We start from the raw sequence: 20,837 nt of genomic DNA on the forward strand, positions 1-20,837 counted from the left end.
AAAAGAGTGAAAAAGATAGCAGGACATTTCATTAGTAGTCTCAATGTGTGAATCCTGCCAAGTAACTCCCCATTAATCTGACAAAAAACCCAAAAGAAAAATGTACTCATTTTCCACACCTCTGTATAAATATTGCCATATGAGAAATCCAGAAACTCAGGACGCCTTGTTCCTGGTTCAAGCACTAAACCCTCTACACCCATTGTTTAGAGGCACTTTGATTATATGCTATGTTGAGCAATGTCATTGAGTGACTAATAACCACCAAACAAATAGCACAAAGTGTTCTGGCCGGATGACAATTACAGTTGAAAATGAGAGGAATGATGGCAGTACCTCCACTGGGGAAATAAGATCATAGTCAAACTTCATTTTACCAGAAAACTGTAAGTGCATGTTAGATAAAATAACTTCCTATGCCAAGTACCTCAGAGTAACCATGGAAATCAAGCAGTTGTTTGGAGAGGTTTTTTTACTGACGATATGTGTCTATTCAGTGTTGTCAAAAAAGTGCTCTTAACACTATAAATTGCAACTGTACATTCTGCCCTAATGATCAATGAAAGCCAACCTTTCCATGTAACAACCAATACGTTGAGCTCCTCCATCAGCAACGAAGGCAGTGATATGTTGATTGCTGCATCCACACCTTTGGAAAACACCATACTAAAATTAGATTTTACAATAGCTGCAAATGCTATATCTGAATTTCTGCAAACACTGGATCTGCATGTACGTTTTGCACTGTCTGACAAAGGGACCAGCAGAGTGTCCTTCTACAGGCATTTAGAGAAAAGCCAGTAGCATTCAAGAAGCTTGCATACTTACCTAAGCACGCCTACAATAAGCAGATCGCCGAAAGAAAGCGAAAGATAAATAGACTGGGGCAACAAGTGAAAAAACATAAAACCATTCACAATTTAACTTCAAGAATTGGTTATACTACTACAAACAACTAATCATTCAGCAAGAAGGCGAGAAAATGCTGCAGCTCGCCATTAATAAAAATACTGCAGGTGTGTGGAAGTTAATCAATGAATTAAATACCCCGGAGGGGTCAAGAACTACAAATTCAGTTTCTGCGCAAGCTTTGGAGGCTCACTTCAAACTTTTATATGCAGCGAAAGGAGGGGAGCAAATTGAGCCACTACTATGCACAGAAGCTCCATGGGACTTTAAATTCGATCACCAAGAACTAGTTCGACTTTATGCAAAATTCAAGTTCATCAAGGGCGGCAGGCCCGGATGGACTGAACAGCGAGATCCTAAAGAAAGATCCGGACAGATGGGCTGCATTCATGTTAAAATTATTTACAACTGTGGTATGAGAGAAGACAATACCACAATCCTGGACTTGTTCCATAATTGTCCCCATCTTTAAGAAGGGTGACAGGTCAAATCCTAGCAACTATAGGCCTATCACCCTTTTAGATGTGGTGGCCAAGATGTTTGCAGCAATCATTTTGAGACACCTCAAAGAATGAAGTCCCAAATTCAACCACCAGGATCAATGGCAGTCTGGTTTCCGTAAAGGGATAGACACTAACTTAAATATTTTTATTATAAATATACTTAAGTGCCTGGTCCATCAGAAGAAGATAAGGGCAATCTGTATTGCCTCGATTGACCTGGAACAGGCTTTCGACTCAGTCGATCACAGAATTCTGTGGGACAAATTGTCCTATTTTTAAAAATGGTATTTTAAAGGTGAACAACAACACAGTTACCTTGATGGGAGCACCAGAAAAGATATGTAGCAGTTTTCACCATTCTGTGAAGGCACATACATCATGGGTAAACATTCATAGAAAACACAACTTGTCATGTCATCAACTTGCACAAGATGTGCCCACAAGGTGGTACTCCACTTTTTACATGTTTGAAAGAATATTATAATAAAAGAACATAGTACCACAGTTCACAACAGTACGTAGTGGCAACTGATGGTATGTTAAATGCATCACAGTGGTTCATGTTCAATTACCTAACGCACCTTTTGAGGCTTTTTGAAGAAGCCACTCACTAGATTTGCACAGAGAATGCCATTCTAAGAGATGTGATACCACTAGCAAATCTTTTAATGCAACAGACTGTACAACAGCTTAGTGCATATCAAAACAAAGGGGATGTTTCTGGCATACCCCTTGCTGAACGAATGCTTGAACTGATGAACATTTGTGAATAATGAAACAACTTATGGACACAAAATACTGCAGGCTAGCAACCATACTTGACCCTCACTTTGAAACAAAAGAGCTACCAAAGTGCCAAGAAGTTTTAACTTATAAATACAAGCTTGGTTCACCTGTAGTAGAATACATGGAATATTTGCCAGAGGGTTGTGACACGCCCACTTGTATGCAACCTACCACTACCACCAATAGCACTACACAAGATGTAGGGTTACTAGCAAACATAAAACAAGCAAGTTCAAAAGTACTCCACACCAGACACAACAAAAATCAGCTGTTAAGAAAACCTTTCAGGAAAAGCTATTCATATTCCCAATGGGCGAAACTATGGTTGTGTCAAGGAAACGGTTGATGCAGTAAACTGCAAAGCGCTATCTCACGGAAGGTGTCACACTGTTTGTAACTGATACATGCAAGTACTGATGGGAAAAGATGCAGATCTGACCCTGTCTTTCCAGATTAGCTTGCAAGATGATGAGCTGCATGGCAACCATTACTGATTGTAAACAAATGTGTAGCTCAACTGGAAATATTGTGTCTGAAAATGGCAGGTGCCTTTTTTTCTTGAAAAGCAATCTAAAGTATTGCTGTGCTAGGTAACAGGGAGAACAACAAGACAGGTCCAAATATGTACACACTGCCTATATTTGATGAGGAGAAGGATCATTTTTAGCAACTGTAATGGTCGATACAAATCAATAATATATGTTTGAATCTGAGAAAGAGTAAGATAGGTCAACCAAACACTACCCAAATAGTTTTAGCATAGTATTTCTACACGTGGTGTGGTGGTGTGGGCATCAGCCATCACTGCACCCGACCAAACTGACCCACCTCTCTTATTGCTCTAGCAGCCGAAGCTAATAGTCTGATGCATATACCCACAATTAAATGACAACCACACATCTCATATAGACCCATTGTGTTAGTTTCCCACATCCAGCCAAAGTGTGTTGCTTAACCGTTTCTCACATCTAGGCGAACTGTGGTAATTAGCAATATTTCACATTGAAACTAAGTGCTACTGTATTTTACTGTCTACTGTTGCACCCCCATTTAGGTGTTTCTCTCTCTATGCAGGTGTCCAAAATCTAGGTGCTACTGCCCTCTTAGTCCCAAAACACAGTGTACTATATGTTGCTGTTTACTTCTTGAACCCCATTTAAACGGTTATCCCGCTATTGAGGTGTCCTAAAATGAGGTGCAACTGTATTTTACTGCCAACTGTTGCACCCCCATTCAGGCGTTTCTCCCAGTATCCAGGTGTCCAAAATGTAGGTGCTACTGAATTTTACTGTCTACTGTTGTAACCCCCTTTAGGTGTTTCTCCCACTATATAGGTGTCTGTATTTTACTGTGTTTTACTGTCTACTGTTGCACCCCCATGCCCAAAATCTAGGTGCTATCTAGGTGTCTGTATTTTACTGTGTTTTACTGTCTACTGTTGCACCCCCATGCCCAGAATCTAGTCTTTTATTGTCTACTGTTTTGTGCCCATTTAGGCCTCTCCTCCTCTATCCAGGAGTCCCAAAATCTAGGAGCTACTGTATTTTGCTGTCTCCTGTTGCCACCCCATTTAGGCGTTTCTTCCACTATACAGGTGTCCAAAGGTGCTACCGTGGTCTCTGTATCCCAAAACTATGTGCTACTATATTTTACTGTTTACTGCTGCACCCCCATTTAGAAATTTCTCCCACTATCCAGGTGTCAAAAATCTATGTGCTACTGTATTTTACTGCCTACTATTGCACCCCCATTTATGCGTTTCTCCCACTATCCAGGTGTTTGTAGTTTACTGTCTACTGTTGCACCACCATTTAGGCATTTCTCCCACTATCCAGGTGTCCCAAACTAAATGGTACTTTATTTACTGTCTACTGTTGCACCCCCATTTAGGCATTTCTCCCTTTATACAGGTGCCCAAAATGTAGGTGCTACTGTACTTTTATGTCCACTGTTGTGTGCCCATTTAGGCCTCCCCCTCCAGTTATCCCAAATCTAGGCGCTTCTGTATTTTGCTGTCTACTGTTGCTACCCCCTTTAGGCGATGCTCACACTATCGAGGTGTCCACAATCTAGGTTCTACTGTATTTTACTGTCCACTGTTGTATGTCCATTTAGGCTCCTCCCACTCTGCCCAGGTGTCCCAAATCTATGTGCTACTATATTTTACTGTCTACTGTTTTTTCACCATGTGGGCGATCGGCCTGCCATGCACGTGTCCCAAATCTAGGAACAACTAGGTTTCATTCTCAACTGTGGTACCCCTTTTTAGGTGCACCCCTAGCTCCGACTCTATCCAGGTACCACAAACCCGCCCCTAATAACCTGACCAGTTCCACAAGGCCAGGTAAGTACACACCGAGTTGGACGTGGCCAGCTGGACATGCCCCCTACTCAGTCACACAAAATGATTCACCCCTCCCACAACCTAGACACCATGCAACACAAGGGTCAAATCAGAGCCAAATGATGGGTCACCAGTAGGCCTGACAAGACTTACCACAGCCCGACTCAGCCATCCTGAAAACAAAGCCCATCATCCCAGCCTTCCACCTCCCACTTGCTGCAACCACCAAGTTGATCTCCCTCTGACCAAACAAGCGCAGCACGATGGAGAGCCGGAGAAAAAAACATTGACTCCCAGAACTTTCCAGACTGCCCAGCGGCCCAGGTAATCCAATCTTCTGACCACACCCCTGTCAACTACTCACTTAAACCTTCTGCTCACTCCTCACCCGAGCAACATAGCACCCCACCCCAAATCACGCTTCCCTCCTCTCAGTGCAGCAAGAGCAGCCCTGGTCAAAACTGCAACCTCCACAGCCCCTCCCCCACTCTCAACCACACCCCATGGGCAATGCAAAAGTCAAAGAAGGGCTCTGACCAAGACCACAGCCAGGCCCCTCCTAACTTCTCTCAATATCCAACCCATTTCCCATACCCTACCACCTCACTATAGGGCCCAATCTTCCCTGCCAGCACCTAATCCTAGCCATATTCCCCTCTTCTCCCATTCATCCTGGTCCAACTCCTATTCTGCACGCTTCCTCCCCACACCCTCCACGTCCAACCATTTGCCCCTACCCACCCTGACAAACCCCATCTCCCTAACACCCCCACCAGTTGACACCCCCAATCCCCACCCAGCCCCTTCAACTTCCACCCTTCCTACAACTCGCAGACAGACCCTTCAGCACTTGCAAACATACCACAACTACTCTCCTGTGCTCTGATCAACACCAGTTCAGTCTCCAAAAACAAAATCAAATTGTTTACCTCATGGCAGAGGAAAATCCAGACATCCTGTTCATCACAGAGTTTCGGTTTGCCGACGAGTCTATTGTGCTCAAGGTGTGATGGACCTGCAATACTACCACCGTGCACATCTTTCTACTTATCTACAGACCCCCTGGCTACAACAACAACTATGCAGACATGCTCTGTGATACTCTGACGACCATCCTCAATCTCCATTCAACACTTACCCCCCTTGGAGATTTTAACATCTAGTTTGATTCACCTTCAAACCCCATGACCCGATCTCTCACAGACAACCTAGAAGCATTCAACCTTATACAACGTATCTCCACACCCACCCACACAGGAGGTCACACCCTCAATGCAATCTTCACCACTGCAAACATATCCAAACTGCCCCCACGCCCCTATCATGTACTGATCACTCAGCACTGTACCACTGACCGTCACGGCTCACACCCAAGGTCATGCCAGACCTCCCCAACGCCCACAACCATCATTCCTCAATGAAATGAAGTCATTATCACCCCAGTTTTAGCAAAATTCCTCCTCTCCTCTCTCCCAACACTAATCCTCCCGGAATGGCCAACCCCCATCAACCTCTTAGACCTCTGAATCTTGTACACCCTTACAGCCATCAGCCCTACAAAACGGTCCTCTCTCAGAGATCAGGACCCACAACCAGGTGGTACACCACCCACCCCATATCACTAAAAACTGTCAAACACCGGCTGGAACGGACCTGGAGAACCACCCCTACGGCCCAGAACAAAACCACCCTAGCAAGACTAGCAAGGCTAACCAGAGCATACAGACTAGAAAAAGCAAGAAATAAATCTATGGTAACCTAATTTTAAACTCTCGGAACCTGAGCAAGGAACTGCATAGAATAATTTCCAAATTCAATGCCAGGCCTGCTCCAACACCCCTCTCACCCACCTCCCAATACTTATGTGACACCTTATCAGAACACTTACACAATGTCACTATCGACAGACACTTCGTCATCATCTCCAAATTGGGACCCATGCCCCCCTCCCTTACCAACCCGCAGCCCAACTCCGGTCCAAAACCACTTCAATACAAACTTTCACCTCTTTCATTCCAATCACACACCAGGAGTTCCTCTCGCTCCTAGCACAAAGCCGCCCAGCAGGCTCCCCTCAGGAACACTGCACTGCCACCCTCCTCATAAACATCCTAGTGTCAACCTGTGCAGGTAGTATCACATGCTCAATCCTCAACTACATGCTCAATCCCAACCACTCTCTAACATCAGAAACATTCCCAGAAGCCCTAAAAACCTCCTACATCAAACCTCTCCTCAAAAAAACAGACACTCGACCCACTCCTCCCCCAGAACTACTGGCCTATCTCCAACACCCGCTTCATAACCAATCTCATGGTGTGCACAGCATACAAGCAGCTCAGCCTTTTCACTGAAGCCAGCAACCTTTTGGACCCTGCTTAATCTGTCTTAAGAATGCTCTGAGTAACAAAATCGTCCCTAGTGTCTGTTTGGGATTAGCTAAAAAGAACAGCTGATGCAGAAGGCTGTGCTGTACTGATACTTCTTGACCTCTCTGATGCCTTCGATACCATTGATCACACCATCCTTGTAGATAGGTTACAATCACTAGGAATAAAAAACCCATCCCTCTCTTGGATCTCCTCCTTCATTTCTAATCATTCACAAATCATGCACCTCCACCCGTTCACCTCCACCTCACAACCAGTAACAAAAGGGGTCCTACAAGGAGCATCCCTTTCTCCCCTGCTCTTTAACATGTATCTAAACCTTCTGCCCGCACTCATCTGCTACCCACAATGTCATCTGCTAGAACTACGCAGACGACACACAAATCATCTTAAAAATTGTCAAGTCGCCAGGTCCCAACCCTCCATATCTTTCATCATGCCTTTTCAGACATTGACTACTGATGACAGCCAACCACCACATCTTCAATCCTGGGGAAAAATTAAATGCTTTTCTGCGAGAAAACATTGCCAATCCCCCAAACCTATTCTCTGACCTCAATCCCTAGGTCCCCCACAGGCAAACTCCACCTTGGTTAAAAACCTTGGATGCACACTGGACACAGATGTATCCCTCTCCCAACAAGTGAACAAGACTCAGTGGATCCTCTTTCTCCATCTAAGTACAAACCATCTGGAATTCCCTACCCCTGAACATTCTCAATATTGCAAATCACCTGTCATTCAGAAAGGCCCTCAAACCCTGGCTTGTCCCTCCCTCTTCTTCAAACTCTTCCCCACTCTACACTCTCGAAAGGCGCACATAAACACGGACTGAAACACAAGAACACTCCTATCCGCCAATACCCCACTGATGGCAGCAACGTTCCCAGTGGCACAATGTGAGAAACTCTTCCTTCCCAAACACAAGACTCATACCCACCAATACCCCACAGATGCCGGTAGCGTACACAGCGGAACACTGTGACAAACTCTTCCTTCCCAAACACAGCAAGACTCATACCCACCAATACCCCACGGACGCAGGTAGCATTCACAGCAGCACACTGTGACAAACTCTTCCTTCCCAAACACAACACCCCTCCACACTGACACCCCCCGGATGCCAGCAGGGTTCACAGAGGCACACTGTATCAAACTATCACCCTCCCTCAACCCTGGCCTGCCATCCCACTCCCACTGTTCATACTTTCGTTCCAGGGAGACCACGAAGAGCGATACAAGTCAATCACACTGAAACAAGAAGAAGAAAGCAGTCTTATTACAGCCAAGGTGGCGGTACATATACCTTACACTACTTCTGTGGGCACAGCCACAGGCACGGCCACCCATCCATGCACCCTAGAATACAGCTACAGCTATGCTATTCCGGCATAGCAGCACACATAGCCATCCACACTGAGACCCCTGACATACCTCAAAAGCTCTGCCATTAGTATACAGCATCAACCAACGAAAATAAATCGTTTTAGCTGTGCACACATTGAATCTTAAGCACTAGAACCCCATCCTAAAAGGCCAACTGCACCCACCCACGTGTCTGACCTCCGGGCTGCTTACTGGAGCCTTGCCAGCCCATCTTAATTCTAACCCAGCTAAAATGCACTCAAGCATCTTTAATTCAAACTCTTAGTACCTCCTGCACAAGGACTGCAGTCACTGAGGGCGTTCAAACTACAAAGCAGATTAAGGCTATACAAATGGGGAAAGGGCGCTATATAAATGATGACTCTAATACAATACAATCAAATAGAACACACGTTTGCAGATTTGGGCCCATTCCAGCCCATCAATTGTACTTAATGACCATGTTGAATAATTTCACTTCACTTAGATCTTGCATTCATCAACATAGAGACTGCATCTAGCGACAGAGTTGTCAGAAGCATATTATGACATGAGAGATCAGCTAGGCCACAACATTCATTGGATCTCCTGTTAAATGCATGGGGTAACTCTATTTTCTTCAAGGAGCAGAACATACAAGAAATTACCCTTGCCGATTTATCAAGGAGCAGCTTTTGTACAAGTAATGGCCCTTACATTTTCAAGGAGTGGCTTTTGTACAAGGCTTGAACATACATTTTTCAAGTAGCAGCTTTCATGCAAGGGATGGGCCTTAATGATCACTCACAAGTGTAATTCCACAAAATGTAGTTAATGACATTTCATTCCATACAGAAAGAAAACAGACACTAAAGTGTCTCGATCCAGCTAGTCAATTGTGCTTTATGAGCACGTTGAATAACTACACCTCTCTTAGATCATTCATTCCTCAACATAGGAATGCTATTGGCACATCTCTTCAGTGACTGGTGTGACTGGTGTCGGAAGCGGCCTCCCACAACGCACAACACAGCGCTGTACTCGCTGAGCCCGATACGAGGTGCGGCTTGACACGATTTCCTTGTTCGAGTCCTCTAACGGAACGAAGAGCGGTGGCGGAGCGAAGGAGGCGCGGAGGTGCGGCTGGTTCTACACGGGGGCTCCCGAAGCCCGTGGCAGCTGACAAGCGACCGCATGAGGAGTCACTGCCTGGTCCTCGGTCCCCCCACGCCCACGGGAGCCGCTGTATAGGTGAAAGAGGCGGAGAGGCAAAAGGACGGGGACGGTGACCGCGTATCCAGCAAGGGGAGTCCCGGAGCGGATTAAGGTGTTGAGGTACCGTGCTCTCTCCTGCCGACTCCCATATATATGGAACATGGATCATGGTGATACAGCATTTTGAGGCTTTGCTGTGATCACTTGAGGTGAGTGGTGAGCTGTGAGGCATATCCCTGGGCTACACCTTACGCTCTCCGCAACTGATCCTCATATGGCCAGCATTGAGGTTCATTGGGCCCCATGCTTACGTTTGTCAGCACAATATAATCAGAGTGCTAATTGTGTTAATATAACAATCTGGTGCAGAGTATTTGCAGAGTACTTGCGCCCCATTAACCTCTAGCCGAGCGTAAACTCCGACCCACCTTGATCAGTGGGGTTTCCGCAGGAGTTTTGTTGGCTCCCATATCCATACTTTGATACCATTTTTTTGATAATTTGAGTACTGGGGCCAGTGTTGCCCTAAATACGCAATCGGGCCTCAAGACCATACGCTCAGGAGACTGCGGGCCTAGGCCTTTGATCCTGGGCGTGTTGTGCTACTGAGAGCGCTGACTATTCTCTCTGGCCCCAGGTGAGAGCGACTGTCTGGATAACGGAGGCCAATACATCCCCATTTTTTCGGGGGCGAAGGGGTTGATAATCTTTCTCCGGCAGTCACCATACTCTGTTGCAAGATTGTCCCTTGTGATATCTAAGTGCGGAGGGCGCTAATTTGAGAAAACCCGTATGCCTCCGAAGAAGAGATCTACACAGTCAAAGTATAATCTTAGAGGATCCAAGGGAATGGAGACTGCTAAGAGTCCCTCGAACAATCCTACTGTGCGGGCAAAACCCAGAAAGAAAGCGAAGAATGAAATACCTGCAGACCAGGGAAGGATCACTGAGTTTTTTCCACAAAACCCACTTCCTGAAACAAATTCTACCACGATTGAGGAAGCCTTGGTTCTCGTGCCCACTAATGAAGGATCCCTATGTGCCTCTAATTATGATGATATTGACAACAACTCACTATTGGAACTATGTCTTAATATTCAAAGGAAAATGACTCCTGCCCCAGGACCAATACCTATCAACATGGACCGCGCCAATGCTAACAAGCAGCGAAATACTCCATTAGTATCTCCCACTCCAGTTGAATGCATGGGCAGACTATCAGCATCCCCAAATCTGGCTATGGCTTCTATGGAAGATAGCCTCATAGCTGAAACTGAATGCCTGGCTGACACCTATCCGGGAGCGACAGAGATTGCTGAGATCCAGTCCTCAGTGGCATCACTGCAATTTGCTCTTAAGGTTCTACTGAAAATGACAGGGAGAATTTTGGATAACTCAAATGCCCTAACTCTTGAGATGGCCACGAGAGAGAAAGTAAAGGGTACTGCTGAAGTTGATCATTCAGCAGAGTCCAATCTATCGGAAGCCATAAAACTGGCGGACATAAGTGAAGAACATCGTTCTGAAGAAAGCCCGGGGATGGTGACAGATAATGAAAACGAAGAACCATTCTTCTCGCGTAAGCAACGCAGAATAGCCAGAAGAGCAGCGGGGATCAAAAGAGCTAAAGAAATGGCCATCTCCAAGTCTGTCAAGGATTCCGCCGGACATCTCTCAAAGAAAGCCAAAAAACGGGCAGCCAGAGCAAAGAAAAGGAAGAACTGTGGTGAGGGCTGTTTGACTAGTTGGCTAATTTCTGATAGAGAAAAAATGTCTGAGTCTAAGGAGGTGGAGGATATATGTGAGGAGGAGAATCCGAGGGAAGAGCCGGAGATGGTGGACAAGGACAACATCGGGAGTCCATCAGAGCTATCAGCAACACCTATCACAACTGGTCCCACTGAATCTACACCTACCATGGAAGGAAATCGTATATGTCTTATAAAGAATTTGTATTTAAGTGCAAACTCAAAATGGCTCTCTCGCTCAGAACTGTTAACTAGACTGAGCTATGTGCCACAACTGAGGGTCCTTAAGTCAGATGATTTCCAATTTGTGGAACCACTAAAAGGCCCTAATCCTCAGGTCTCAGCATTGCATTGCAAGTTCCTATCTACCGCAACATTGTTAAGGAACTATAAGACCGAACTGAAAGCGGTTGATGTGGAGGTTGACGCTGATCTCAATGAACCAGATCTAAGACAACTGCCCGCTAAGATAGATCTGACAGCCGAATCCAACCCCCGCCCCAATTTCTATGAAGGGAAAAAAGTGGACATCTCAGACATACAACAAGCATTAAAATGGATTGGAGATTCACTACCTGAAGTGCTGCTAAAGCAATGAGATATGTCTATTCTGTCCTGGAATTGTAGGGGTTTTGCTCACTTATTGGCAGCTGAGGGCTTCATTACAATCTTAGATAAACATAGCTGTTTTTGCCTTCAAGAAACTTGGGCCACGGAGCCATTTATTCTGTATGGCTTTGTCATTTATCAAAGGGCAGCCAATAAAGGTACAAAGGGAAGACCCTATGGTGGACTTATTATAGGGGTGGCTAACAGGTTTTGTTCTAAATTAGTGAAAACTGACTGTCCCAGTAATTTGATGGCAGTTGAGATCGACTATAATAACCAGACACGAACGGATCACTTGCTACTAGTTAGTCTATATAATCCCCCGGGTGCTGTAATAAGTGAACAACTCCGGGAGGCCTTACAAAATCTATTGGCTACCTGGCTACTAAAATGTGGGAACACTGGGGTAATAGTGGTCGGAGACTTCAATTGCCATATGAGTGGTAACATAGGGAAGTCCTATAACCCTAAGTTAAAAATTAAAAATTATTTGCAATACACCAAAAAAAATGATCCCGAAGGCCAAGGATGGAAGCATTTGTTTGATCTATGGGACATTGAAATGCTTAATGGTAAAACTATTAGCGACTCTCCAGGTAATTATACATGGTCCAACGGCATCTCAAGAAGTACCATAGACTATATTTTTGTTTCCCCTAGTCTGTATGAGATAGTGGAGGATATGCAAATAACCCCTAACAAGTGGAGTGATCATGCTACACTCATATGCAAATTGAATATTGGGACAAAAGCCCATCCTAGTATCAACATGGGTAACATCGTGCCAAATAAAGCCGGTACTAGGATCAGCTGGTCAGATAAAAATGTTGCTCTTGCGGTGGCAGCTACGCGTAACACTGATCTAAACTTAATATCGATCTTCCAGGAGATGTCGAGCGATGCCATTGAACACTGGATTTGTTCCTTTGCTAAGAAACATGCGGTCTGTCGTATGAGGTCTATGATTAGCTGTGGTAGGGAAAAGCCACCCTTTGACATAGCTATAAGAAACCTGAAGAGAGAGTGTAGAGCGGAACTCCGCCTGGCTAAGAGACAAGCCTACTCTTTAGCCATATATTTTATCAAGTTCAGGAGTGTTAAAAACAAATATAGAGCTATGATCAAGGCTAAACGGAAATTAGACAAAATCAAGGCCTGGCAGAGATTGGTAAACACGATCTGTACAGGTAAAACGCGTAATATCTGGGCTCTGCTGGGTGATGCGCGAGGTACTGTACAAGACAAACTTGCCAACCCTATTAAAGCTGAAACATGGATAGCCTTCCTTGAAAATAGGAATTCCAAGGCAGACACAGAGGATCCCCATACACTGATTAATAGGCCGTTAAACCCTCCATTTAATGTGACATATCAATGGGTGCTGAACACAATCTCAGACTTAAAATCCTCCCGAGCCCCCGGGCCCAAATGGCCTAGCAAATATTGTGATGAAGGCGCATCCTGAATTCTGGGCATCCCTGTTAACTATAATGTTCAATAAGATCCTAAAAGAAGGGAGAATACCCCGATCCTGGCAAACAGCGGTGCTTATACCAGTCTTCAAAAAGGGAGATCGAGCGGATCCTAGCAATTATAGACTGCTCTCAATGCTGGACGTTACTGGCAAAATATTTGCCTCTCTCCTCCTAAAGGAGCTGCAGCACTGGGTAGAGCAATCTGACATACTCTGCAAATTCCAGAGTGGCTTTAGGCAGGGGTATTCTACGACCCACAACATTATGGTTCTGGATCTTTTAAGAACACGAGCCAGATCAGGAGGGCAACCTCCACTATATGCCCTCTATATAGAGAGGCTCTCTGGCTATCAGGGCTCCAGGAGTCCAGGCGCAGGAGTGGCACGAACCAACCACCCCCTCCAAGGTTTTGGCGCCTGCAAGCGAAAGCTTACGCAGACATCCGCAACCCCAGCGGGGAAAGAGGGTTAGGGAACGCTGGTTGGATGGGTACGGGAAGTAGGAACACCGGATTGAGGTTGCAGGATAAAGTATTGGATAGGACACGGGAAACATAGGGAAAAAACATTCAAAACCAAATTATGACATTACATACATCCATGCATTGCCACACCCATTTGGGGAGTGACTCCAAATAAACAAAACAATTGGGCACTTAACTCTGGGTGTGAATGCTGGCCATCTGCCTGCGCACTCCAGGTCCGGTCGGTATCAGAAGCGATCAATCGCTGTAAAAAGAGCAAGAATTAGGCAATGCTCCCTATAGCTCTGAATTACAGCAACACAGCACCATTTCACTCATGCATGCACATTGTCCCATTCTTTGGAACACAAAGTTAGTGTGTAAGCCACGCGGGGCCCCCGCCGTGTCTTGATTCCCCCCCTGACTCTCACATCGGAATAGGGCTCATAGGGTTGAAGCGTCCTCACGCCTAAACAAGTACTGTTTTGAGCCGGCTATGTTTCCTGGTCGTCAACCCGTGCGTTTAAAAAGAACCGCACATGGTTAAAGACGCTCCGGCATTGTTTAGGGGTTCTGGGCGTGACATGCGGGAGCCGCACGTGGCCCACGATAAACTGCAAGCGCCGTTAGTTCACACTCGTATGGGTTAATGTGAAGACTCAAACAATAACGTTGCTTTCTGAATTAAATGTCATCCAGTGCAACTGTGCACAGAACTTAACTTAGCCATACGCAGGGGGGGCTTAAGAGTGTGGGCGTTAACCCCCTGCGCGTGATTCCCCATTAACTCTCTCTCCCACAGCTGGGCATACATGCGTCACTTATCTGAGAGCCTCGAGGGGCCTGGCTGAAAGGTCCGTGGGGCGTGGCCCCTCGCGTAATCCCCTCAGGCTGGAGCTCCGGAAGATGCGACTGCTCACGATGAAGTTCTGAGCACAAGCCCCGTGCTCGGAGCTTCGCGCATGCGCGCCGGCTCGCCACACCCCATGTGGCTTGAGAAGTGTAGTTCTTGCCGCCGGGTGTGCTGGGAAATGTGGTCCTGGAAGGCTTCTTCCTATGGAAAGGATGAAGAAGCCTTCTGTAGGGCAAAACACTATCCCCTCGCACACTGGGCAGTCTGTACTTCTGCCTGGCACTTCTGGTACCCTGACAGTACTCCCCCCCTTTCCGAAGGGTTTGAGGATTGGGTTTCCCCGGATAAGCAGCATGAAAGAGTTTCACAAGTTTCGGAGCATGGACATTACAAGTTGGTTCCCAGGAGCGGTCCTCAGGCCCATACCCAACCCACTCTACCAAATAATACACCTGGCCATCCCTTCGCAGACGTGAGTTCAAGATAGCTTGCACCTCATATTCGGGGTGACCCTGCACCAACACGGGTGGTGGTTTCTTAGTGCGAATAGTGGGTCTAGCTGGTTTGAGTAAAGACACATGAAACGTGGGATGGATTTTCATTTGAGTTGGCAAGGCTAAACGAACAGCCACCGGATTTATTATTTCAGTGATCGTAAAAGGCCCAAGATATCGGGGCTGTAATTTACGAGGACCCTGTAAACGTATATGCTGGGTGGACAACCATACCCGATCCCCCTGGTGGTAAACGGGACTAGGGCGTCTTTTCTTATCCGCATAAGATTTATAGGTCTCTTTGGCCTGTTGTAGGTTGTGCTGTATATCCCCCCATACTTGTTTCACGTGTGCATGCCGTCCTACAAGCGTGGGTAAATCTAATGAAGGGGCTATCGGCGACATGGGCATGGTCCGTGGATGATAACCGTACATGCAAAAAAACGGCGTATACTTTGTTGAGCTGTGCACAGAATTGTTGTAGGCAATCTCGGCCAACCAGACATATTGCACCCAGGAAGTTTCGGCAGTGGTGGCATAACAGCGCAAATATTGCTCTAGACCTTGGTTGACCTTCTCAGTCTGCCCATCGGTCTCAGGATGGTACCCAGACGACAGGCTGACTTCCATATTGATCAGTTTGCAGAATGCCCGCCAGAATCGGGATGTAAACTGAGGTCCCCTATCTGTAATAACACGAGAGGGAAGACCATGTAGACGTACTACATTATTAAGGAATAACTCAGCTACCTCCCCCGCAGTGGGCACGCCCTTGCAAGGGACAAAGTGACCCATCTTAGTGAGGGAATCTACAATGACTAGGATCGAAGTATGTTTATCCACTGGTGGTAAATCCACAATTAGATCCTTTGTTACGGTGTGCCACGGAGCTGATGGCGTGGGTAAGGGTTGCAGTAATCCTGCCGGTTTTTGATGGCCAGCCTTTTGTCGACTGCATGTGTCACAATCGGATACGTAAACTCGAGTATCTCGCAACATAGTGGGCCACCAGAAATGTCGCGCTACATTTCTTTGGGTTTTTGCTATACCTGGATGTCCAGCTAGTGTGGAATCATGACACCACTGCATTACCTCGGTCCGCAACTTTGACGTGGGCAAATACAAAGCCTTTTCATGATAGGGAAGGCCATTCACAATAGTATGTTTGGGCCCTCTAGTGCTCCATTCTTCTAACTCTGAAGCTGACATATTTTCTAGCACATCCTCAAAGATGTTGGGTCTACCAACCACGCCTATAATCTGGTGTGGGGGTATTATTGGTCGGGTCTCACTCACTTGCTTCTCCTCAGGCTCGGGATACCGAGACAAGATATCAGCTTTACGATTGTCGGTCCCAGGCCGATACGTAATAAGGAAGTCGTAATCGGCAAAGAACAGAGCCCACCGTAATTGGCGGTGGCTGAGTGTCTTAGCGGTTTTTATAAACTGCAAATTGCGGTGGTCAGTCATGACGGTTATTTTCTGACGGGCCCCTAATAGATAATGCCTCCATTCTGCAAAGGCGGACTTCACTGCCAACAGCGCCCTGTCGGCTATGGTATAGTTTGTTTCTGCCGAGAGCAGCTTCCTGAAATGGTAGGCTACTGGGTGTAGAAGGCCAGTTTTAGGATCACGCTGGGAGAGGATTGCTCCCAGAGCATAACTAGACGCGTCTGTTTCTATCACGAATGGTATTGACAGATCTGGATGCCTTAACACTGGTGCAGACGTGAATGCCGACTTGAGTTGTTGAAAGCCACGCTCGGCAGATTCGTCCCAACGAAATGCTCGACCCTTCCGTAATAGCGTAGTTATTGGGGTTACCAGTTCTGAGAAATTTTTAATGAACCGCCGATAGAAATTAGCAAAGCCAAGAAAGGCCTGCACTTCCTTCACGGAAGTGGGTGCTGGCCAATCCAAGATTGCTTGAACCTTTCTTTTATCCATTTGTACTCCTGACGGGGTCAAAAAGTACCCAAGGAATTCAACCGTGGTGCAGTGAAATTCGCCCTTTTCAAGCTTGGCGAACAAGTTGTACTCTCTAAGGCGTTGTAAAATTGCCTTCACATGCTGAACATGCTCTTGCATATTTCGTGAGTAAATCAAGATGTCGTCTATGTACACGACAGCGAATACATCAAGATACTCACGAAGTACTTCGTCAAGGAAGTGTTGGAAGGCTGCAGGGGCGTTACAGAGACCAAACGGCATTACTTGGTATTCGTATAAACCAAATTTCGTTCGAAAAGCCGTTTTCCACTCGTCCCCAGCTCTGACTCGCACCAAGTGGTAAGCCCCTCTTAGATCCAGTTTAGTGTAGACTGTGGCGTCTCGCACCTGATCTAATAAAACTGGTATTAGGGGTAGTGGGTATCGATTTTTTATTGTGATGCTGTTAACCCCGCGATAGTCGATACAAGTTCTTAATTCACCGGACTTTTTGGGGACAAAAAAGAGCGGTGACGAGACTGGCGAGTTGGAATGCCTAATAAACCCACTGCGTAGGTTATCATCGATGTATTTTTTAAGGTGGGCCGTTTCCGCCTCGGTAAGGGCGTAGATACGGCTACACGGGAGTACTGCCCCGGGTTCCAGATCTATACGGCAATCGAAAGACCTATGTGGTGGTAATGTCTCAGCTGCTTGCTTGTCAAACACGTCCTTGAACCCATGGTATTCTGTGGGCAAACGCTGGAGGTCTTGCATCTCCGTCAGCATTATAACGGGCCGTGGAGGGGAGTCATGATCGTTCCGAGGAACTATACAACCTTTTTGACAATAGTCTGATGAAAAGGTAACTGTGCCTGTTGACCAGGACACCTGTGGGTCATGCTTCCTGAGCCAGGGAAGCCCCAAGATTAGCCGAAACTGTGGCACAGCTATAAGGTCAAATTGCACCTTCTCGAGATGAGTTCCCGAGCAACGCAGTTCCAGCACTTGGGTTCTATGGGTTATGGGCCCGGAACTTAGGACTGTGCCATCTACTGCACGTACTGCCTCTGGATTTTCCCTTCGGCATACCGGTATGTTTAATTTGGCAGCATAAGCTATGTCTATGAAATTACCAGTTGCTCCTGAGTCCAGAAACAGCGTAACCTGGGTTTCTTGATCTAGAAAACTCAAGCACCCTTGCAGAGAAATATGTGGTGTGTTACTTGTACTGTTGTTCCTTGGGGCCATTAAAACATCCTGGCTCGACTGTATGACCCTTACTGTCGAGCTGACGCGTTTCCCTGCACCCTGGGTTTCGAGGGACATTCTCGGACAAAGTGTCCAGAGGTTCCGCAATACATGCAAAGACCCTCCTTTCGTCGGCGATCTCTTTCTTCCTTAACAAGGGGTCCCCAGGCAGCACCAATCTGCATGGGCTCTTCCCCACTCGCTTTCTCGGGTGTTCGAGCTGAGCGTGACTGGTCTAGACGGGCGAACGGGCGTAAATCCCTGCGTCGCTTATCTCCCCGTCGCTCTGCCTGACGGTGATCCAACCGCAGAGCTAGATCGATCATAGCTGGGCAGCTAATGGGTTGTGGGTCCACCTGGGCGATTAAGTCCTTTAATTCATCCCGCAAACCCTGGTAAAAAAGGGACATCCTTTTTTCCCTAGGCCAATCAGCCTCAGCCACCAGACGATTGAACTGAGTCACGTACGTGATCAGCTCCCTGTTGCCTTGTCGTAAGGTTAATAGCTCTCGGTCCCTACACAATGCTGCAGCTCTTCGATTGAATATTTTTTCAAATTCAGCCAAAAACTCGTCCCAATCATATAGGACGCCATCATCCCGTTGTATCAACGGGTTTGCCCATGCCGCCGCATCACCACTAAAATAAGAAATCACGAAGGCTGTTCGTGCCTGTACAGAGCGAAAGGCGGCAGGCTTAGTGAGGAAATGTAGCCTACATTGTGTAATAAATGTCTGAAACTTATGGGGGTCTCCTGAATACCTCTCCGGAGGGGCCAAGGGAACCACAGATTCAGGAGTGACATGAACCTGCACTGGGGTCGGGGCTGGTATTCCTCCACTGGGCAGGGGGGCCGCCTGAGCACTAAGGCTGCGCACCTGAGCAGCCAAGGTAGCATAATCCTGTCTAGAGGCGGCTAACTCGGCCTGCAAATCCTGTAACACTTTAGTAAGCTCTTCCATAGTGGGGATGGGTCGTGCCACTCGGGCGCCTGTCACACGTGGGCTTGTGCTACTATCAGGGCTCCAGGAGTCCAGGCGCAGGAGTGGCACGAACCAACCACCCCCTCCAAGGTTTTGGCGCCTGCAAGCGAAAGCTTACGCAGACATCCGCAACCCCAGCGGGGAAAGAGGGTTAGGGAACGCTGGTTGGATGGGTACGGGAAGTAGGAACACCGGATTGAGGTTGCAGGATAAAGTATTGGATAGGACATGGGAAACATGGGGAAAAAACATTCAAAACCAAATTATGACATTACATACATCCATGCATTGCCACACCCATTTGGGGAGTGACTCCAAATAAACAAAACAATTGGGCACTTAACTCTGGGTGTGAATGCTGGCCATCTGCCTGCGCACTCCAGGTCCGGTCGGTATCAGAAGCGATCAATCGCTGTAAAAAGAGCAAGAATTAGGCAATGCTCCCTATAGCTCTGAATTACAGCGACACAGCACCATTTCACTCATGCATGCACATTGTCCCATTCTTTGGAACACGAAGTTAGTGTGTAAGCCACGCGGGTCCCCCGCCGTGTCTTGATTCCCCCCCTGACTCTCACATCGGAATAGGGCTCATAGGGTTGAAGCGTCCTCACGCCTCAACAAGTACTGTTTTGAGCCGGCTATAATTCCTGGTCGTCAACCCGTGCGTTTAAAAAGAACCGCACATGGTTAAAGACGCTCCGGCATTGTTTAGGGGTTCTGGGCGTGACATGCGGGAGCCGCACGTGGCCCACGATAAACTGCAAGCGCCGTTAGTTCACACTCGTATGGGTTAATGTGAAGACTCAAACAATAACGTTGCTTTCTGAATTAAATGTCATCCAGTGCAACTGTGCACAGAACTTAACTTAGCCATATGCAGGGGGGGCTTAAGAGTGTGGGCGTTAACCCCCTGCGCGTGATTCCCCATTAACTCTCTCTCCCACAGCTGGGCATACATGCGTCACTTATCTGAGAGCCTCGAGGGGCCTGGCTGAAAGGTCCGTGGGGCGTGGCCCCTCGCGTAATCCCCTCAGGCTGGAGCTCCGGAAGATGCGACTGCTCACGATGAAGTTCTGAGCACAAGCCCCGTGCTCGGAGCTTCGCGCATGCGCGCCGGCTCGCCACACCCCATGTGGCTTGAGAAGTGTAGTTCTTGCCGCCGGGTGTGCTGGGAAATGTGGTCCTGGAAGGCTTCTTCCTATGGAAAGGATGAAGAAGCCTTCTGTAGGGCAAAACACTATCCCCTCGCACACTGGGCAGTCTGTACTTCTGCCTGGCACTTCTGGTACCCTGACACTGGAGGAAGTTAAAAGAAATGGGTTGCCCGGAGGGCCTGACCTATTATCTTAGATTACTCCATCAGAACACATCTGCTAAAGTAAAACTAGATCAGGAAGGACACACTACGAGAAGTGTGTTACAAAATAGGGGAGTCAAACAAGGTTGTGTCACGGCCCCGCTGATCTACAATATGTACGTATATGACATCCCGGAGGCCATTAGGGCTGCGACAAATTGTCCACCGAAAATAGGAGATT

This window comes from Ambystoma mexicanum, chromosome 5p, assembly GCF_040938575.1.
Source record: "Ambystoma mexicanum isolate Mex_15411 chromosome 5p, UKY_AmexF1_1, whole genome shotgun sequence".
Lineage (NCBI taxonomy): Eukaryota > Metazoa > Chordata > Amphibia > Caudata > Ambystomatidae > Ambystoma > Ambystoma mexicanum.